This window comes from Plecotus auritus (genome assembly GCF_963455305.1).
Source record: "Plecotus auritus genome assembly, chromosome: 10".
Taxonomy (NCBI): Eukaryota; Metazoa; Chordata; class Mammalia; order Chiroptera; family Vespertilionidae; genus Plecotus; species Plecotus auritus.
The window spans coordinates 1,631,447-1,652,056 of NC_137785.1; positions in this window are offsets into that span (position 1 = coordinate 1,631,447).

A 20,610-nucleotide genomic window follows, 5' to 3' on the forward strand; every position below is an offset into this window, starting at 1 on the left:
ATTTAAAAGAGAAAAAAAAATAATACAAGAATAAACTCTGGCATGGCCAGTGCCCTCAGCTGCTTGGGTGTAATCCCATTCACTGAACGGTCTCTGGTTTGATTCCAGGTCAGTGCACATCCCCAAATGGATTCCCAGTAGGGGGCATGTAGGAGGCTGCAGATCTGTTTATCTCTCTCTTCCCCTTACTTCATCTCTCTCCATCCCCAAAAAGAATAAAAGTAGTATCTAAAATATTTTTTAAAAAGAATAATATCTGTGTTTTCTGAACTTACAACTGTAAGACTATTATTGCCCCACCCTGTGTATTTATCTCTAGGTCAGGGCTCACCAAATAGCACACATGAGAAAGGTGCACTTTGTTGCATGTGAGTTCTCATTTCCTGGGGGAACAGCCTTGCCTCAGTGGCAGCAAATGCTGTCAAGCAGTGAAAACTATTGTCATTGGAATCAACAGGAATGCTGACTGGTTACAAAAGACACATCTTGGGACTGATTACAGCGTTATCCTTCCTCTAGCTTTGAGGTCTTGCCTGTTGAGTAACAACCTTGAGGTGAACATCCTAAGGGGCCAGGGAAATGCAAAAACCATGAGATTATTTTCTCTGCCAGTGACTCCAGTTATAGGAAATAGTGATGGAGGTCCTCAGAATGGTCTCAAAGATCATACAAGCCACAGGCCCTGGAATGATGTGGAATTATGTCCAGAAGAGGCACTTTTCATCTAGTATAACTGCAGTGTCTGCTATGACTTATGAAAACAGTGTTTCTGTCTCAATAATAATTGCACCTCAAAGAGTTTTACAACAAATGACACCAGCCTATGAAACTTCATAGATTGTGACACATGGCCTCTTTGGAACATGTGGTGAGTAGTTCCCGTAAACATTGCTGACACTTAAGTAATACATATTGTGAACAGAGAATATAATTCATATTGTTCACAGGAGCACAATAAAAGCCGCCTGTTCAGGGTGACCATTGATCTCTACAATAAAAGAGGCACCAGACAGCACATTAGAACCACAATGTCATGCACACTTTCTCTCAAGGCCTTGGTCAGCAATACAAAATCAACCAATATTGAACAGAGTGATTTCCATCAAGCTGTGCCTTCCAAAGCACAGAAAGTTTGGGACCCCACCATATCTGTTCACCTGTCCATGCAGACAGATCACAACTTTCCTTTCAATCATCCCAGGGAGAGAATAGAACCAACAAAATTAAAGGTACAAAAGAAAAAACTCCTTTACATAAAGATCATAAACCAGGGCAAAGGAGAGCAAGAGGTTTGCAGGTTGATGAATTGGAACCTGAAACACTTCATCACAGCATAATGTGAGACCCACAATGTCCCTGAAAGAGGTAGCACTTAGCTGAGGATGGGTGCTCTGGACGAAACCTGGGTCAATTCACTGGTCAGAAATAAAGGAATGACGATTCCTCCAGGAGCTCAGAATATTCATAATTTTCTCAAGCACAACCCCATAGTATGCAGGGGTTGTGACTGACACTCATTCTTCAGGTGAGCCAGTTGGTGGGGTGAAATATCTTCCACAAAAATTCTTCCAGTGACATCAATCAGGCTGTAGTCCTGAGTAGGTTCCAAGTGCGATGCAGTTTCTGAAAGTGTCACTTATACCTGAAACTTAGGAGGCATCTAGCGGAGTGTATGTTCTGATAAAGGGGTTTGCATTCAGGTTAATGGGGGTAAAGCTTCTCCTTTGGTGTAGTTCTTCTGAGTGAGAAAGTAAAACATACTCTGCACATTTAAAGCTTTTCTCCAGTGTGTTCTCTCAAGTGCTGAACAAGGACATAGTTGTAGCGAAAAGATTTCCCACATTCACTGCACTCATTAAGGTTTTTCACCAGTGTGAACTCTCTGGTGTGGAATGAGGTGAGCCCTTTGACTGAAGCACTTCCCGCAATCACCACATTGATACGGCTTTTCTCCAGTGTGAACTCTCTTGTGGATAAGTAGGTAACTGTTGTGCCGAAAAGATTTCCCACATTCACAACACTCATAAGGTTTTCCTGCAGTGTGAACGCTGAGGTGTTGAATGAGGTTAGAGCTTTGACGGAAGCACTTCCCACAATCACTACATTGATGTGGCTTTTCTCCAGTGTGAACTCTCTTGTGGATAAGGAGGTGAGTACTTTCCTTAAAAGATTTACCGCATTCACTACACTTATATGGTTTTTGTCCAGTGTGAACTTTGTTGTGTTTAGTGAGGGAAGACCTACGATGGAAGGACTTCCCACATTCACTGCACTCATAAGGTTTTTCTCCAGTGTGAATTTTGCGGTGTCTACTGAAGTTAGCGTACTGACTGAAGGACATCCCACAAACACTACATTGATATGGCTTTTCTCCAGTGTGAACTCTCTGGTGGGTAAAGAGGACAGAACTGCGGCTAAATGATTTTCCACATTCACTACATTTGTAAGGCTTTTCTCCAGTGTGAACTCTCTTGTGGATAAAGAGGTCATAATTGCACCTAAATGATTTTTCACATTCACTACATTTGTAAGGTTTCTCTCCAGTGTGAACTCTGTGGTGTTTAGTGAGGTGAGCTTTTTGATTGAATGCCCTCCCACATTCACTACACTCATATGATTTTTTTCCAGTGTGAATTCTGTGGTGTTTTGTGAGGGAAGACCTGTGATTGAACAGCTTCCCACAATCAGTACACTCAAAGCACTTTTCTCCAGTGTGAACTGTTCTATGTCTATTGAGGTTAAAGTTACATGTAAAAACTTTCCCACATATATTACACTCATATTTCCCTTCTCCAGAGCAGACACCCTGATGCTGAACAAAATTCTGGTTGTGGCTGGTTGCTTTTTCACAATCGTCCCATTGGTGACCACTTTTTCTATTGAGAAATTCCACTGAAATCTCACTACGACTGTGTGGCTCCTCAGTGGTGAGAAGGGCCTGGTGATGGAGAAGGTCTGAGATGGCTGGAAAGTCTTCCCCAACCTCCCTACTGGTTGAAGGCAGCCCTGATAAGGAGAAGATGCACCTGGTAACAAACGAGGCCCTGTCCACAGCTTCTTTCCAGGGCTTCTCTCCACTGGCTTCCCTCTGTTGATGGGGAGGATTTGCACTGAAACAGAAGTCTCTCACACATGCGTCACTGAAGAAGGCTTTCTGCTCCAAGTCTGCTGCTTGTGACTCTGTCAGGTGCAGAATATCTTTTAACACAGAGAAACACCTCCCGCAGAGAAGGGTCCTCTGGGTTGCTGGAGCTGTCTTAGAGGCACTGACCTGTGACTCTCCTTGTAGAGATACACTCTGCTCAGAACAGGTCTCCACATCATCTGTTTTATGCCAACAACCTGAAAACAGAAAAATGGTGATGAAATGAATGTCGACTGTGGTGACAGGGAGAAGTGTCATTACAAAAGTGTGTCCCACATAACATGTTGGTTCCATGATATTGTATGCAGTAAAATATCTGAAGGAAATATTGGTAAGATGCTGTGAAGATCTGGGCCTCTGAAGATCACCATACAGGGAAGACCTCAAACAAAATATGAAACAAACATGGCAAGACCCACATGGAACAGAAGCTGGATCATCTGTTCATGCTTCTGCTAACAGTGCTCAACAGGGCTTGTCTGCTGGTGACATGGGCCAGCTGTGCAGAAGGTCGCTTACATCTTATTCCACGTAAAATTCAAGAAACGAAAAGCTTGTGTCGAGGTCTAGTGAAGCACATCTGTGCACCTCATAACACATATGCAGGTCAATATTTGAGAATACTGCAGAGAGAGCAGTTCAGAGGAACACGTGATGGAAAAGGGCAAAAAGGTGAAGGTAGCTAGAAACCAGGAAGGCACAGATTAAAAGATAAGTCAGGGAAGTGTCAAGCATGGGAATGAAAAGGCAGAAATCAGGTGTTGCCAGTGGCACCTGAACCTAAAGTCTGTTGGACATGAACACGTTCCTGGTATGATTTAAATGCCACCCTTATGTGATACCTCCCCCCAGTAGCAACTCAGGAGGGACAGGCAGCCCTTTAGATCATCCTGCATGTTCACCCTGTGAAATAACAGGGTTCTCCTTGCACCTTCTCCTGTACAAGCACATAGAACACAAATATTCTGAGTATTAGTGAAGGACAACAGAGATGAGTCGCCAGCACTGGCCCAGAGCAATACAGCATGCAATAGTATTCAGGGAACAGAACATTACATACAATGCAAAGAGGTCTTTCAAGAACAGCCGATGGTTCATGCAAGTAAAGACCATAACCTGGCACAGTGAGTGACAAAGAGCCTGTAGCTGGAGGAATGGTGCAGAAGTGGAAGCCATGGATGTGGACACAGACACCCTCCCAGAGAGAGAAAGTGCAAGCTTGGGTCCATTAAGCTGTTTGTAACAATCCTGACCCCCAGACACTTCCTGTCCTATCTGAGGCTATGGGTTCAAGGGATATTCACGGAGTCCTTTGCTCTGGGCTCCCCACACACTCAGCACTCTCAGCCACAGCACATTTGACAGGATAATGTGATTAAATAGAAGAGCCCATGGTCTGGCTGTGGGAGAGAGAAAGCTGTTTTGAGAATAAAGGAAGAGAGGGCATCACCACAGAACACTGGGACAATGTGAAGCTCTTACCTACAGATGAGACAAGTGCAAACAATTCCAGCATCACATCGCAGTACAGAAGTCTCTGAGCCTCATCAAGGAGCCCCCACTCCTCCTGAGAGAAGGCAATGGCCACGTCCTCAAAGTCCATATCCTGTCATAAGGGGGACAGTTCAGTCCATGATCAGCTTCTCTCCTAGGCTTTACTTTCGTCATAGGTCCCACTCTCCATAACCATCTGCTCCCTCCACTCCCCCATCACAGAAAATAGCAGGCATTGCATCCACCAGAGTCACTATCTCCTTATATTCCTACTGATACTGTGTCTTCCCACAGCAATAAAGGCAGATGCCCAGATTGATTATACCTGACCTCAGGGCCTCACATTTAGGGTCAACGCAATAGGTGTCACCAACATAGGGTACAGGTAAATGTTGGCCATAAAGAGAGATGTGAGTAATTTGACACTGGTCTTGTGGGGCGATATCCTTGTTGTCCAACAGAATCTCCTTCCGAGACCCTGAAAAACAAGCATCACTCATCACACTTTGGATTCTAATCCTAGGGTGGTGAGGCCAACACTATGCCCTACCTCTTCCACATAATTCTTTGTAACACACTTCTCTCATACAGCTTCATTCCCAGAGTCACAACACAAAGATAACACATATACGCCATGTAGAGGTGGGGTTGTGTTCTAATCTCCTTCTTTTCAACATTCTAACTCACCTCCTCTGTAGTGTATTTCTCTCTTACCCTTCTCCCTTCCCCAAGCCAGTAGAGGTTTTCAAGCCCAGCCGACTGATGTATGCTATCCCATTCCCATTGATCACTGTATCACCCCAACTACAACAGGCAGGTGTACACCTACATGACACCTAAATTCTGGACCTGGAATGTAGCACCACAACACCCGTCTTTTCAGGAATTACCCTAAAGTTCCCCGCGTTGTATCACCCAGTTATCACCAGAAATGGACTCAACTTAATTCCCTCTATGTCAACATCAGGGATCTGTGGCCAAGAATTCACACTCCCTCTCCAAGAGCACATCACTCCTTCTCCCACACCTCCCTCACACCTGCACTCCCGTAGCCCCAGCTCCCATAGACATCTCCTTGGTCTTAGTCATTACTCAGCATGTGTGTTCCAGAGAATGCATGGCAAGTTCAAACAGTATCACGGAATAATCTGACTCTGATTGCCCACACCCAAGACAGCCTTCAGTCCTGCTATGAAGGCCTCCCTCCCAACTTCTTTTTTCCTTCCACCTCACCTATCGAGAACCACATCAGATCTCAGTTATCCAGAGCCCACCTCTATTGCTGCTGCACTTGATGTCCCTTCTCCACTCACAGCCCTCAGTACTCAAGTCCCACTGCCTATGGCCCTCTACCCCATGCCCAGTGAGTCTCACAGATGCCCACTCAGGCCCATAAGCAAGTCAACCAAACTGGATGCAACACACCAGGCCACACAAAGGGTCACAAGAAATCCTGGTGAGTGTTTAAGAGGTAAATATGCACCAGCCACAGCCCCACCTTCTTTGAATTACTCTTCTACCTCCAATAAAATAAAATAAAAAGGTGATCCACAACTCCTCCCTGCTCCAAGGTCTTTACTATTTTTTTAAGTAGTCTTCATCTTGAACTACTCCTCAGAGTTCCAGAGGGTCATGAACTGGTCTCTGAAATATCTCATAACCTAATAGGAAAGAATAAACGATTTTATATTCCTCATGGACATTACTTTTCCCACTATGAATTTCTCCATGTCAGTTGATGGTGCTTTCATACCTTCAGGTGCTGATCCAAACCTTTACATCATCTCTGATTCTTACCTCTCTCTCCAATCCTCAAAATTAGAAAATCCAGGTGGCCACACCTAAATCACTGATCCATGATGCAACTGCTTCTTCCACATTCACACCCACCACTGTGCTCAGGTACCATCACGCTCACCAAGACCATCACAGCAGCTTCCATCCTAGTCTTCCTACCACCGTCCTCACACCCATATTGTGCATCATGCTGCAGTCACAGGAGTCTAATGAGACCTGGGTCACATCACCTGCTCTACTGCTCCAATGACCCCAGTGATCCCATCCCCAGCAGAACAGAAACCCAAGTTGTCACAAAGCTCCTCTGGACTTGATTCCTGTCCCACTGTTTCCAGCTCCAATTTTTAAACAATGGACACCTGGTCGTCCCTCAATCAGCTTAGTCTTAACTTCAAGCCTTTGCACATTCTGGAACCCATGCATGTTAGGGCCTATCACCCACAATTCCACTGGTTGCCAAAATCAGGTACCACTCATCTGACCCTTGACCTGGACTTAGGGTTCTGGGCTTGGTGTCCCTTCAACATCCCCAGGTCCAAGGTCCCCCGAGAAGAGCGGCGGGACAGCCCCAGGACCCCACAACTCAGAGGCCACGACAGTGTGAGGCCCTGACATCAGCCCCACAGCCCAGCCCCTCAGCGGCTCTGCACCTGCAGGAACCTGTGGGGACGGAAGGCCTGTGGAGGGCCTGGCACCCACCGCCAGGACCCAGGGGCTCAGGCTGCTCAGGGCCCTGGCCCAGCCCCGGGGCCGGTGACGCCCGCACCCCTCGGGGCTCAGGGTCCCTCTGTGGTTCCCACCGCCCACAGCCCCGTCCCCTGAGGAGGAAGGGACGCTCCTCCCGGAACCGCCTCTCCTCCTCGCTGTCGCCTTTAGACACAAACAGGCCTGGGCTCCCCACCTCCCGGCTCAGCCCCCCACGGCCTTCCCCGGGGCATCGCAGCCCGTCGCCCTCCTCCCCTCACCCCCTTCGTCCCCCACGGGCACTCACTGCTCTGGGCGCTGCGACCTGGGCTGCGGGGCCTGAGCGGCGCCGGCCCCGAGGCTGGAGGGCCGATGGGGTGACGCCGAGTGAACTCTGTCAGCGGAGAGGAGGCGGGGAGGCACGGGGACCCCAGTCCCGCCGGTTGGGGGTCACCCGGCCTCAGACTCACCCTGCCCAGCGGGACGCCGCCTCCCGCTCCTCCTCCTTCTGGCGACCGGCGCGCTGAAGCCCGTGAGCCGGTGAACAGCCTGGAGAAGTCAAAATGTCCGCCAGGAAGAAGCCTCCGGAAGTCCCGCCCTAACCGGATGCGCTGGCACAAAAATGCCCTGCGTACGCATTGCTTTCTGGGAAATGTAGTTTTCCCAACCGCCCAGGAGAGGGCTCGCTTTCCAGCCCAGGAACTTGAGGAACCAGGTGGTGTGGCGCTGCCAGTGGGGCTGGGGAAGGAGGAGGTGGGACCAGAGGGACAGACTGACGGACCTCCCAGGGGAGGGGTGGGAGAAGAATTCCTGATCTGAGCTCTCTAGGTGAGAATTCACAAAATAAGATGAACGTGTTGTTACCTAAAAGGAACGATCACATTTCTGTAATTAGGCTGATGGGAACAAAATACTTTTTAGAAATGTGGATAGACAATAATAGAATTAAGTGGTTAATTTTCACTTATAATCATATAGTAACTGTGTGTTGAACAAAAGCTCACCCAAATAGCCATTTATTTCCAGGAGCCACATCAGCGGAGCCACTGTGGGAATTGAGAGGCCTAGACTCAGCCCTCAAACCCGGTGCAGACCCTCAGCCCCACCCCTTCCTTGTTAAGGAACCGGCTCAGCCAAGTCCCAAACCTGTCAGCAGGTGCACTCCTCCCACCAGGCGAGGCTGTACCCCCAGACACGCTCGCACCAAATGTACAACAGATGGGGGCAGTTTTCATTTATGTTGTGTTCTTCTCTGATCTTCCGCTGCTGGGTTGGTGCTGCTGCCAATACAGTGACCTGCTGATGGCAGAGTGTCGCTCGCTTAGCTCAGCAGCTTGAGTGGGCACCACTTAAAGCTCTCCAGACAGACACGGCCTGCCCGGCCAGTGCTGATGCCCAGGTTGTGGGCTCCATCCCCAGGGGTGGCCTGTGGGAAGCAGCCAATCCATGGTTCTCTCTCATTGATGTTTCTATCTCTCCCTCTCCCTTCAACACTGACATCAATAAAAACATATTAAATATATATATATAATCAGAAAAATAGATAGGGCCTGACTGTTGTGTGGCTTTTCTCTAAGGATGGATGTAGGTGGATGTCTGTGGCAAAAAGGGTCTCTGCTGTTGTTCGGGGTGTGGGTTGAGCTGTGATTGGGGAGTCCATACGGCCTTTCTGAGATGTGTTAAACCTGCTCAGGGGCCTCAGAACTGCCCGGCATCCTATCACTTGCTTTACAGCCCTGTGCTGTGCGTCACTGAGCTCACATCCACTCAGAGTCCTCGGGTGTCTTCACCACGTCCTAGGTTACTGGGTCAGCATGTCCTTTAGCGGCTGTAGGTCTCCCAGCTGCGCCCTGGGTGGGAGTCACTTCTGTGCAGCTGTGCTTTAGGAAGTGAGCAGTGCATGGAGGCCCTTCATCCTGGGGGAATGAGGGTAGGTGCATGGGGATAGGGCCTGCCCACAGGGTGCCCCGGGGAGCATCCTCACTCCTCCCCTCTTCCTGCACTCGAACCCTGGACACCTCCCAGAAGTGCCTGGAGGAGCTGCTGGGGGAGAACGTGGCCCTTGAGGCTTCACAGGTCCAGAGGATGAACCAGCTCGACCACCGGAGCTGGGAGATGGAGCAGCTGTCAGACGGTAGGCACAGCCCCTGGTGCCGGGGAGCCAGCCTGGCTGCGGCTTCTCCCTCAGCCAGGGAGCTGAGCCCTGGGCTCTGAATCTCCTGGGTCAGCCCATCCTCTGCCAAGTCCATAGGGTTTTATTTAAGGGCCATTTGGAACTGTTCCGCTGCCATTCTCCCCAAGGAGAACATGAAGGGTCTGGCAGCCTTGACGTCAGGACATGAACCACAAAGTTTGTGTTACCAGATTCCTCAGCGGCCGTGGGGACAGCCCCAGGAGCTTCCAGATGACAGCACGCTGACCCTGAGGCTGTCTTAGATGTGTCCATGGGGGACTGAAAGCTCTGCATGGCAGGAGCCTTCCCCAGTGGTCACTGACCTGCATTGTAACAGCAGCCTGGGCTGATTCCCTCCGTTCATGTCATAATCGGGCGGATGGGTGCGGTCTGCTCTCTGTCTCCCTGGGCACGGGTTGCTAATTTCTTAGGCCTCTCCCTCTCCCTCTCATGTTTGGGCCCCTCCTAGCACCCAGACAAGGTGTGCGGTTGGCCAGGGGAAGGTGGGTGGGGTGGCAGGCCGTGCAGCAGGGAGCCTGGGCACCCAGCCAACAGGAACCCAGGTCCTGTGCTCAACACCAGCTCCACAACACGCGTGCACCTGGGAGGGCAGGGAAGGTGTGCTCATGGCTCTGCAGGCGCAGGAGGGCCTTGGGCTGGTTTGGGGAGGGGCTGCTTTTCCAGTTCTGAGCAACATTCCTCAGCGGCATGGAGAGAGGCTGTGGAAAGCAGGTAGATCTTCCTTCTCTCCGAGGGGTCCCATCAGCTCCAAACCTAAAGTCAGTTCACTGAACTGCGGGTCTGGGTGAGAAGGTACTTCTTTCTGTGGGTTGGTGTCCTGGGCATCCTGGGGCTAGGGGTGGGCAAAACGGGAATCCCTGCTCTGGGAGTTCAGGGTCATGGCGAGGACACTGCCCCCTGGCGGAACACACGAGTGGTGCGGGTGGCAGGGGCCCTCTCAGACCCAATGCTTGTCAGAGACCAGGGTGGCTGGTGGGGTTGGTTGGAAAGCCCCCTGACGCGGGCACTGCGTGGAGCTTGCGAGCCCTTGCAGGCCAGGGCCCGGGACTTCTTGGTGTTCCCACGCCTGCTGCTCAGCTGGCAGCCCAGGGACCAGGTGTGGATGGACCTCTGCCTGGATGGCGTGGTGGGTTCTTGAGTTAGAAAGGCTCGGGGCCGAGTCCTCCTTCCTCCACCTGCTGGCCAGGCGGCCTCTTTGAAACCTCAGTTTTCTCATCTGCAAAACGGGGGCAATGCAGCCGTCTCACGGGATTGCTATGCGTGTCTCGTGAGAGAAGACCGCGAAGCTCTCCGCCGGCCTGGCCCACAGGGCGCCAACACAGGATGGCTGTCCGCGCGCCCTGCTCTGATGAACGGTCCTCACTGCTCTGGCTCTGGGTGCTCCTGAGCGTCGCACCCAGGAGAGGACCGTTGCTGTTGTCCCCATAAACGGGGGCGTCATCCTGAGAGCCTGTGGGGCGCTGGTCTTCAGGGAAAAGAGGCTTGTCGTCAGGCCCGCTGCTGCCCTTGGAGGTCACTCACCCTTACTTCCCAGGAGCGCAGCGCCTTGGCGTGAGGTAGTGACCGTCAGGAGGTGGGTGGGGCGGGTGCAGGTCAGTGGGAACCTATCAGATGCCACAGAACTGTACACTGGAAAATGGTTAAAATGGTGAACTCCGTATTGTATACATTTCACCCCAATTTTCTCCAAATATATACACGGTATTATTTATTGATTCAGAGAGGAAGAGGGAGGGACACAGAGAGAAGCATCAGTGATGAAAGAGAATCCTTGATCGGCTGCCTCCTGCACGCCCCCTACTAGGGATGGAGCCTGCAACCCGGGCATGTGCCCTGACCTGGAATTGCACTGTGACCTCCTGATTCATAGGTCAACGCTCCACCATGGAGCCTCGCTGATCAGGGTCACCCCAACTTCTAAAAGTGTTATTTTTAAAGCGAAGGCTGCACAGGTACCGTGTGAATGAGCACAGGCTGTGACTTAGTGGAGTTTTAGGCGCTGAGTGTCCTGTGCAGCCTGGTCAGGACGCAGCCTTTGGCGTGTGTTTGTGTGTTGAGATCATGCGTGTGTTGAGAGCGCTGAGCTGGACTTGGGGGCACAAAGGTGCGTTTGCCCCCCGGGCTGAGCTCCCTGCTGCTCTGGGTCTTCAGTCTGTTCTGGCTTCTGGGTCTGTGCCGCTGTCCCGGGTGGGTGATGAGAAGGTCCCGTGTGACGTGCTGCTGTGAAAGCCGGGGTCCCCTCCAGGTCCTTCCAGCCCCGGGGCGGAGGGGGGAGGTGGGGGAAGAAGAAGCAGGTGGGGTGCAGCCCCAGGAGCAGTGCAGTGTGAGGAGGCTCCCAGGGCTGAGGACCTGGCCCTGGAGGGACCGGGGAGGGAGCGCCTGACCCCTCACCCCTTCCTTTGCTACAGTCACGCCCCTGCTGGAGGCAGGAAGGGCCCGGAACTCCCCTTCTTCTCGGGTCTGTGCGCCCCTGTCTGTCTGCGTTCCCGCTGCTTAAAAGCAAGGAGGAAATCTGCCCTTTTCTGTGTTTACCTTGTTTTATCGCGTTTAGACTTTTCCAAGCAATTTAGATCTCCTGTCTCATTCTTCCTTCAATGCGATCGTGAAATTGCAAAAGGAACTCTCCACCCGAAGGACCTTGCCCGGGGATGGCAGTACTGGGCACACGCCCCAGAGCCTCTCACACCCGCAGACATGTTGGTCAATGATCGTGCCTGTCACCCCCCAGCTGAGCCCCCCACTCTGAAGGCTGGCACAGACCACGCCATCACTTTGCCGTCTCTGTGAGTCTCCTCAATCCTTGAGTAGACAGTCAGGTTAGAATTAGCATAAAGGGGTTCCACCATCTTGAAGTTTTCCACTGGCACCCCACGGTCACCTGCTTTCTTCTTAGCTCTGGGTGGCTCCCCTAAAGGACACAGCTGAGCCAGCAGGGGGGCCACAACAGCCTGAGGAACCCACAGGTGCTGACAGCAACAGCACCCTGGGGAAAAGGGAGGGCACCCAGCTGCCCATCCCCGTCCCCTCAGACCTGGCGCTTGGGGGATGGCCATCAGGGGCCGGGGGCAGAGAGGGGAAGTGGAGGCCCTGGAATCTGGGCTCTGACTCCACTTTGCTCTTCAGCCTCCAGCTGGATCCTGGTGTTGGAGGAAAACCAGCCCCTCCAGGGCAAGTCCAGGAGCTGCGGGTGCCGCCCTGGCCCTGCACGAGAGCAGAGTCAAGTACAGGGAGCTGCAGGAGGAGAACCAGCGGCTCCGGAAGCAGGTAACGGTGGGTGGCGTCCGGAACATACGGGCAAGCCGGTGGCCAGGTGTCTGCTGGGGTGACAGGTGTGGGGTTTGCTTTAAAGCCAAGTTCACTTTGTGACCTGTGTGGGCTGGGTCGTTGGCTCTGCAGGTGGGAGAGCTGGGAATCCGATGCAGCAGGAAAAGGCCAGCAGACAGCACTGCGAGACCCCCAATGAAGAGCTGGAGGGAGACCTCGAGCACCTGCTCAGCATCACACACACCCGGAGGGCACACAGGGCCGCGCAGGTCGGCCTCCAGAGCGCATGTCCCCCTGGCGCCCTGCCTGCCAGAGGGAGCGTCCAGGGTCACAGCCAAGTCCTGGTCATTGATCAGTGATTCCTGGGTGACCAGTTGCCTCGCTCAGCTGCAGCTCAGACCAGCAATTCTCAGCCAGGGCAGGGGGACGGGGCAGGTACGGCCTCCCAGGGACACTGGCCATCTTGTTGTTGATGGACAGGACTGGGGGAGGAGAAGGGAGGTGCTGCCCGCTGTGCTGGGTGGATGCTTGTTCCATAAACATTAGATAAAAGTGGTTGGTAGTGTTGTTCATGTATTCTGTATCCTTCCTGATTTTCTAAGTACTTTCTTTTTCAATCGGCTTTTATTTTACTATTATTTTTAAAAATTTTTTCAAATATATTTTTATTGATTTCAGAGAGGAAGGGAGGAGAGAGAGATAGAAGCAGCAATGATGAGAGATAATCACTGATTGGCTGCGTCATGCACATCCCACACTGGGGACCCAGCAGGCAACCTGGGCATGTGCCCTTGACTGGAATGGAACCCAGGACCCTTCAGTCCACAGGCTCACGCTCTATCCACTAGCCTTGTCCCCATCCAGCTAGGGCTACTTCGCCTTTTTCTTTCCAACAGGCTTTTAAAAGTAGTCGGTGTAACCAAGGAGCTGACCTGGAGAGCGGGCGGCATTTGCCCCTGAAGGTCCCGTGTGTGGAGAGGAAGCAGGACGCAGTGTAGCACCCTGTGATGGTCCGTTCATGCCATGGGCCCGGCCCAGCGCGGTTCCTTAATTCCTGGAAGAACCATCCTCAGCGCGGCTGGGTGCTGCCTGCCCCGAGGGCCCCTGCTCCTTTGGGGCCTGCACTTGCCCTGCTCTTGGCCCCTCACTGCCTGTGGGGGTGCAGGGATGCGGAGTCCGTGGCTCCCCAGGGGTGCACCCAGTCAGGCATCCTCACCTTTTCCCTCTGGGGCAGGAGGAACCTTCCATTCTGGGCACTGAGAACCAGCAGGGGGCCGAGGAGTGGGAGCTTGAGGAGCTGGGGGAGCAGCAGGAGCAGCTGACTGCAGTCCAGGAGGCCCGGCTGCAGGACCCCGCGTGCCTGGGGGCGCCCCGTGACCACCTGTCGGGGCAGGACGAGGCCCTCATGGAGGAGCACAGTCACCCGAGACGCTGCTGCGTTGGTCCCTGGAGATGGAGAGCCGGGCAGTCAGGCTGAGGTGAGTGCCGGCCACTGGCGGGGTGCCTGGGGGGCTCCCCAAAGCTCCTGTCCTCCCTTCGCTGTGGTCCCTCATGTTTCCTTTGGACTTCCTGCTTCACAGGGACTGGAAGGGACCCTGGGGACACGTCAGGGAGGGGGGAGATGGTGGACTGGGGTCTGGAGGAGACCCCTCCCATCCCCGCCTCCCTCAGCTCTTCAGAGAAGCCGCTCACGGAGGCCGTGCAGGCTCCTGAGAGCCCGTGCCTAGTGGGTGGGATTCCCCCCTCAGGCAGCAGGACCAGCTCCAAGAGGGGGCAGGACTGTAGGAGCTGAGGAAGCTCTTGACCACCAACCTGGAGACCCTGCAGCAGGAGCAGCAGGCCAAGGTCCTGGCCGCCCAGGAGAAGGAGAGGCCGCGGCAGCAGGTGGACAGGTAACGGCCTCCGCCCCTGCAGGCAGCTTATTAATGGGGGAGTTTACATTGTTTAAGTCCCCAGAACCTGCTGTATATGTTGCACTGATGGTGCGTCTCAGCTCAGACCGGCTGCGTGTTCAGCGCTCTGTGGCCACACGTGGCAGTGGCTGCCCGACTGGAAAGCGCACTTGGCCATCCCCATGTCACTGGCTGTGTTGGCCCTTCCCACGGTGTCGATCACACCCAAAGGGCCTCTTTGTGCACGTGGTCTTTTTCCTCTTTTGGGAGCGGATTCCCAGCAGTGGAGTCCCAGGGGCGTGTGGCGTGTGTGACTTTGCTGATCTGGGTTTTAGGTGCTCACCCGCGTGAGGTAGACCTTGGAGGAAGAGAAACATCACTTCAGGAGCCAGATCAAGATGTTGGCCGAGCAGAACCGGAGCCTTCTAGAAGAGAGTGCGGAGAACAAGGCTCAGTGCATATAAGGGGCGGGGCTGACGGACGCCTGTCCACAAAGGGCTCCTGGCTTCCAGCTCCACGCCCAGGCCCCCACGTTCTGGGCAGAGAGCCCCCTGGTGCACTGGTGTCCCAAAGGCAAGGGACAGACCATCTTCCCAGCGCATCCTTCTCTTGTTTCCTGGAATGGTTCCAGCTTTCTGCAAGGAGGGGTGTTTGGCTTTTCAAAGACATGGCCCATTGCCAGACAATTCTTAATCTGCTTTTGGAATTAAATCCAATGTAAGAATATGACAGAGGTACCTAGGGAAGGAATTCAGGTCGCAGGCTGAGCCCTTTCTGAGTCAGATTTCCCCTGAATAGGCTGGACGGGGGTTGTGGGTGCGCCGTGGTTGTCCTCCCTCTGCCGACAGGACACGGACCTGGCTGGGGCGTAGGCCCTGTGAGGCACGCAGAACCAGTGACCCGATGGCCAGGAACCAGGAGGCATGATGGGAGGTGAGCAGAGCTGTGTGCACACCAGATAGGTGTTGAGGAGCTCCATGGAGGCGTAGAAGGCAGCAGGGCGGTGGGAGCTGGAATTCTGCTATTGACCTGGATGGGGACGAGGCTAGCCAGTGGGGCAGGAGGTGGGGGCAGGTAAGTTGGAGCACGGCGTGGTCTGCGTGCAGGGAAGTGCAGGCATGGCACAAGGGAAGGCTGGAGCAGGCAGCACTCAGCTGTGGAAGGCTTCCATGCCTCACTAATGATTTGGATTCACTGGGAGTGAGTGTTTATGGGAGGCTGGTCTCCAGGGCCGTGGGAGCTGCCAGAAATGAGGCAGGAGGAAGAGGCTTGGTGCTGGAAACCTTGTGGTTTGGACCTCAAGTAATCTGAGATGCATCTGGTGGGTCCAGGGTGGTCTTCACCCCTCGGTGCTGTGCTGTTGGACTGTCCTTGCTTTTGATCGGGAATGGCTGGCCATGAGGGACAGAGGGACATGGTCACAGTGACTTCAGGGGCACTGGCCCAGCCCCCGGGGGTCACAGTGCTGCTTTCCTGTTCTCCCGGATTCTTCTGCTCGTCTACAAGCGGCTCACCACCTACCAAGGATGGTTTACAAGGAAAACCACACTATAGTTTTGGTGTAGAAATGACGGTGGCCTGAAATTGGCTCTCTATAATGCAGCTGGTAAAAATTACCAACAGAGGGCAGCAGGTGCCAACTAGAAGAGCAGGGCCTGGTACCCAGGAGGAAGATCTGATCATGGTTTCACATTAGACAGTGTCTGCAGGGGGCCAGGGAGTAGGCAAGCTTCCTGAGCCTGCTCCCAGTGGAGTCTTCCCCAACATGGGGAAGGTTGCGGGGCCTGCCCTGTGAGTTTGTGTGTCTAGGGGTGGGGGGTCGGTCAGAACCAGACAGGAAAGCGCTGTAGCACAAGGCCAAGCAGCAGGGCTGTGGGAAGAGATCACCACAGACTAGAAGACCAGATGCCGAGCCAAGGGCGCTGGGAGCAGAGCAAGGTCAGTGGACAGGGGCCCAGCGGTTTGTGAGCCATCACTGTTCACGGGCTGCTCACTTCATGGTGAGCTCTCAGAAAAGCCCTCGTATTAGGTGGGACCTCATCAGCTTCATGGCTGAAGGAGCCTGAGCAGCTGCCCCAATCCAGCAGACTCATTTTCAAGCAAGAAAACCAGGGTCTGACCTGTCAAGGCCCACATGTTTCTGAGCTGAGGTTCAGATGGTTCAAGGTTTGCTCTCCTGAGATGATGTACAGCCTGATCCCGATGCTTCTGCAGGTCTTGTCGACATTTACAGTTCACAGACCCATGTCACGTGCTTCGATCCTCATATTCCCAACTCCATGATCATGACGGTCATGAGCACCATCATGTCTGAGTCCCAGAAAAATGCCGGCCTTTCTGGGCCAGGTGTCAGCCTGGGCCGGTGAGTGAATTTATTTTTGTTTTATTTGAAACACAAGACTGTTTTTTTCTTTCGCTTCTGTTTATAGAGACAAGTTCAATGCCTTACACAGAATAAAGGAAGAAGAGGAGTATATAGTCATGGATGAATACAAGTCCCAGGATCCTATTCCCAAGAAGTGAGTTGATTCAAGCAGCAGTAACTTAAACGCAGAACAGGAAGCTTGCATTTTCACGATCGGGGAAAGCTGTAGCCATCTATAGCAGTGACCAGTTGGTTGGGCCTGCATCTTCTACTCGATAGCAGGTCCCTCCCTGCACGGAACGAATTTAGAGTTTCTTTCCGTCCTGCCCTCAGAGTTATCCTGTGAGGGATGGTGAGTGCCAGCTGGCCGTGAGCCTGTTTAAGGGGACAGAGAGTCTGTGGTTTAGAGCCACTAAAGCAGGAGTATCAGGCTTTGTCTCAAGGTTTCAGGACCTAGGAAACCATGTTTTTGTTTGGGAAGGAAGCTTGAGCCAGACACCTGGACCAGCAGGAGGCTTGGTCTTCCCTACATTCTTCTGGAGTCATGGGCCCCAGGATGGTTCACAAGCACGTTCCCTTCTCCAGAGACCAGCAGTCCCGGTGGTGGGCCGGCTCGGGCCCCGAGACTTCTGGCCTCTGTCCTGCAGGGCTTCCCCGAGGCTGGGGCCTGAGCCCCAGATGATGGGCCTTCAGATTGTCCTGTCCCGGTCCAGCCTTGAGGTCCAATCACCATGAATCCTGCAAGGCCTCTCTGTTGAAATCACAGAACCACAGAATTTCCAACCCCCCAACCTGTCCCTTCTGTTGACAGGGACATTGAGGCATCGATGAGGAAAGGAAGCGAGGTGAGTAAGCACAGTGCTGCTCCGTGGCAGAGCCAGGATTAAAACCCAGATTAGGTCCTTCTTGTGACATGAGAATGCCTCCATTTCCGGTTAGCTGCAATGTATTGCACTTTAAATTCACTGGGTCAGCGGAGGCACCTGTAACTGCAAATTGCGTTCCACCCCCTAAGCCCCGCATACAATTATCATGATGCTCGTGAAGAGCACCATCCTTATGAACCCCAAATTAAGGCCACTTCCCCGGCTAGAGGGGCATGAGGGTTGGCCGTGTACTAAAACTCTACTTCTAACAGGAGAAAGCACTGGATTAGAGCCAAAGCCATCGTCAAATTCTTCAAACCAAAGAAAGAAGGTTGCGGAAAATGAGTGAAGTCAATCCCAGACAACCCTCCTGGGCCCTTGGAAGCCATGCTATCATGCTCGTACTAGTGGAGGGGTGAGAAGACTGCACTGGGCTCCAGCTGGTGTGGCTCAGTTGGTTGAGAATTGTCCCATGAACCAGGAGGTCACCGTTGGATTCCTGGTAAGGGCACATGCCCGTAATATGGGCTCGATCCCTAGTAGGGGGAGTGTAGAAGGCATTAATCCATATCTCTCTCTCTCTCTCTCTCTCTCTCTCTCTCTCTCTCTCCCCCCCTCCCCTCCCTTCTGTGGACAAAAAAAAAAAATCCATGCCCTAAATTAATAAACATCCTTGTTTAATAATTTAACCCACTGAAATTGAAAAATAGTCTAACGCATGGACTCCTTGAGAAATATAGAATTCCCCTCATGTGCTAAGTAAAGCATTGGCACAAGGTGCCACTACATTCATTAAATGGAGTCAGAGCATAAATGACTCACTGAGTCCTGATTCTGGTTTTGCCGTGGGTAATGTTTCCATCACTCCTGGGCTGGAGAGAATTCTGATTTTCCAAGGACATTCAGCTAATGTGGCGTCATTTGTTATTGTGTGGGCATTTTTTTTGCCTCCCTCTCTTGGGTTATCCATGGATAACAATTTAGCAACTGGGTGCAAAGAGAGTCAGGTTTGGAGAAGCAAAAGCAAGGACAAGGACAAGTCTCCTGTAGCCTGCCCAGCTCTGTCTAAACGTCTACGATTCTGGTCTTACGCTGACATGCCACCCTCTCCTAACAAGCCTCCGTTTTCCTGACACTAAGGGTTTCCAATCCTTTCCCTTTATTAGTGTCTTCACCATACACCCTCCTTCATTTCTGGGAAAAAAAGAAAGCAGTACCTAAAAAACAACAACAAAAAAAACAAAAAAAACCCGTACCTAAAGGCGAGATGACACAGAGTGGACACCGCCTCCTGACCCCAAGTTGAAGTAGCCAACGTGGGTTCCGATTTCAGAAGAGATGAGGTGTCACAGCCTCTGGGCCGTACTCCAGCACAGCGCAGTTTACGGAGCCTTGGGACATACACACAGGTCCTTGGGCCAAAATGTCTGTGCTCGGTAAGTCCCTGGCTGACTGCTACCCCCTCTCGAGAACCTGCAGGCGTGAAGGTCATGCCCGTGTGCAGCGCAGAGCTCATCGGCTGTCACTAGGCTTCATCACATGTGCGGCCTCCGTTGGAAGATTTTTTTCCTTAAGAGTTCTTTTTGAGCAGCTAAATTAAAAACCGCTGCCCTTTATTCCAAGTTCATTGTCAGAGCATGGAATCGTTGGCTTTTGCAGATAAGTCCCTTTTTACATAGTTTTATGTTTTGAAGTATTTATTGCTCCACTCAAGCATTTTGAATAATTGGGTCGATGTTGTCGAGCCAGGCTTCAGCCCAGAGTGACATCAGGACCATGCTAAGGTCGTGTGACATCTTGGATGCTGCTGTGAGAGCTGCAGTGGACAGAGAGAACATCAGCTCACAGTCACTGTCAGAGCTGGGAGCGCTGGTCCAGAGGCCTTGAGCTACTGCCTTGTTTTGTCTCCAGCCATCCTCGTACCATCTCTCTGATTTTGCCATGCTGATATCACCTGTTACATCTTTTCCCTCAAATCGAGTCACCATTTCCACTTGCCTTTATTTGAAAAGGAAAGGTTATCATCGGTCCTGTAAGTGGCAAAGCGGTATCACCGTAAGAACAAGGTCACCAGAAAGGAAATGCGTGACCATCACACTGTCCCATTCGGTGGAAGTGGCACTGACTTGACCTCATGCACCTGCTCTGATGCTGGGCTCCCAGGTCCTGCCTGCCCTCCGCCTGTCTCCCGAGCGTGCTGCTGGAAACTCACAATCTCTCAGCCTTTGTTGCTGTCTGCACATCTCCACCTCTCTGCTCCTCATGCTGGCTCCATACAGTGGATGCTTGCCCGGTTCATAGCACCAGACTTAAAGCCATTTTCCCCTGATTTCAAGTGGTAAGAGGTGGGTGCTTCAAACTTCACGGTGAGTGCAGACATTGAGTGGCTGAGGGGCAGGGGGGTCAGGTCCTAGGAGAGTGTGGAAGGGGCATGAATCCCAACAGTGGGCGTGGCTCTGGGCCCACAGTCCTCAGGCGGCCTGGAGGCAGACACTGTGCAAAACAGCCTTGTCCTAATGCTCCTAGAACTCGAACCGCATGCATGTTTCACTTGCACTTGGAGAGCCCATCCCCTGTCTTACTATGAGGTAGTTGAAGGTCTTTTAGGGGTTTTTCCCTAATTTTTTTTCCAATTACCTTTGACAAGAGTATACGTTCACAGTAGAAAATTCAGATTGCAGAAAAGCACAAAACACAAGGTAAAACTGATTTTGCAGTCAAAATCACCATGCAGAGGTGAGGATTTTCTCCCAGCTGCTCAGGGCTCACCCCCGTGAGCCATGGTTAGAGCAAGGGCCAGCCTCCCAGGGCCTCCAGCTCAGGTCTGCAGCCAGGGGCTCCCGTTCAGACCACAGCCCGTGAGGTATGCAGCCCCGCTTTTTCCCCTGGCTCCGTGTTCCCCTCCGCTT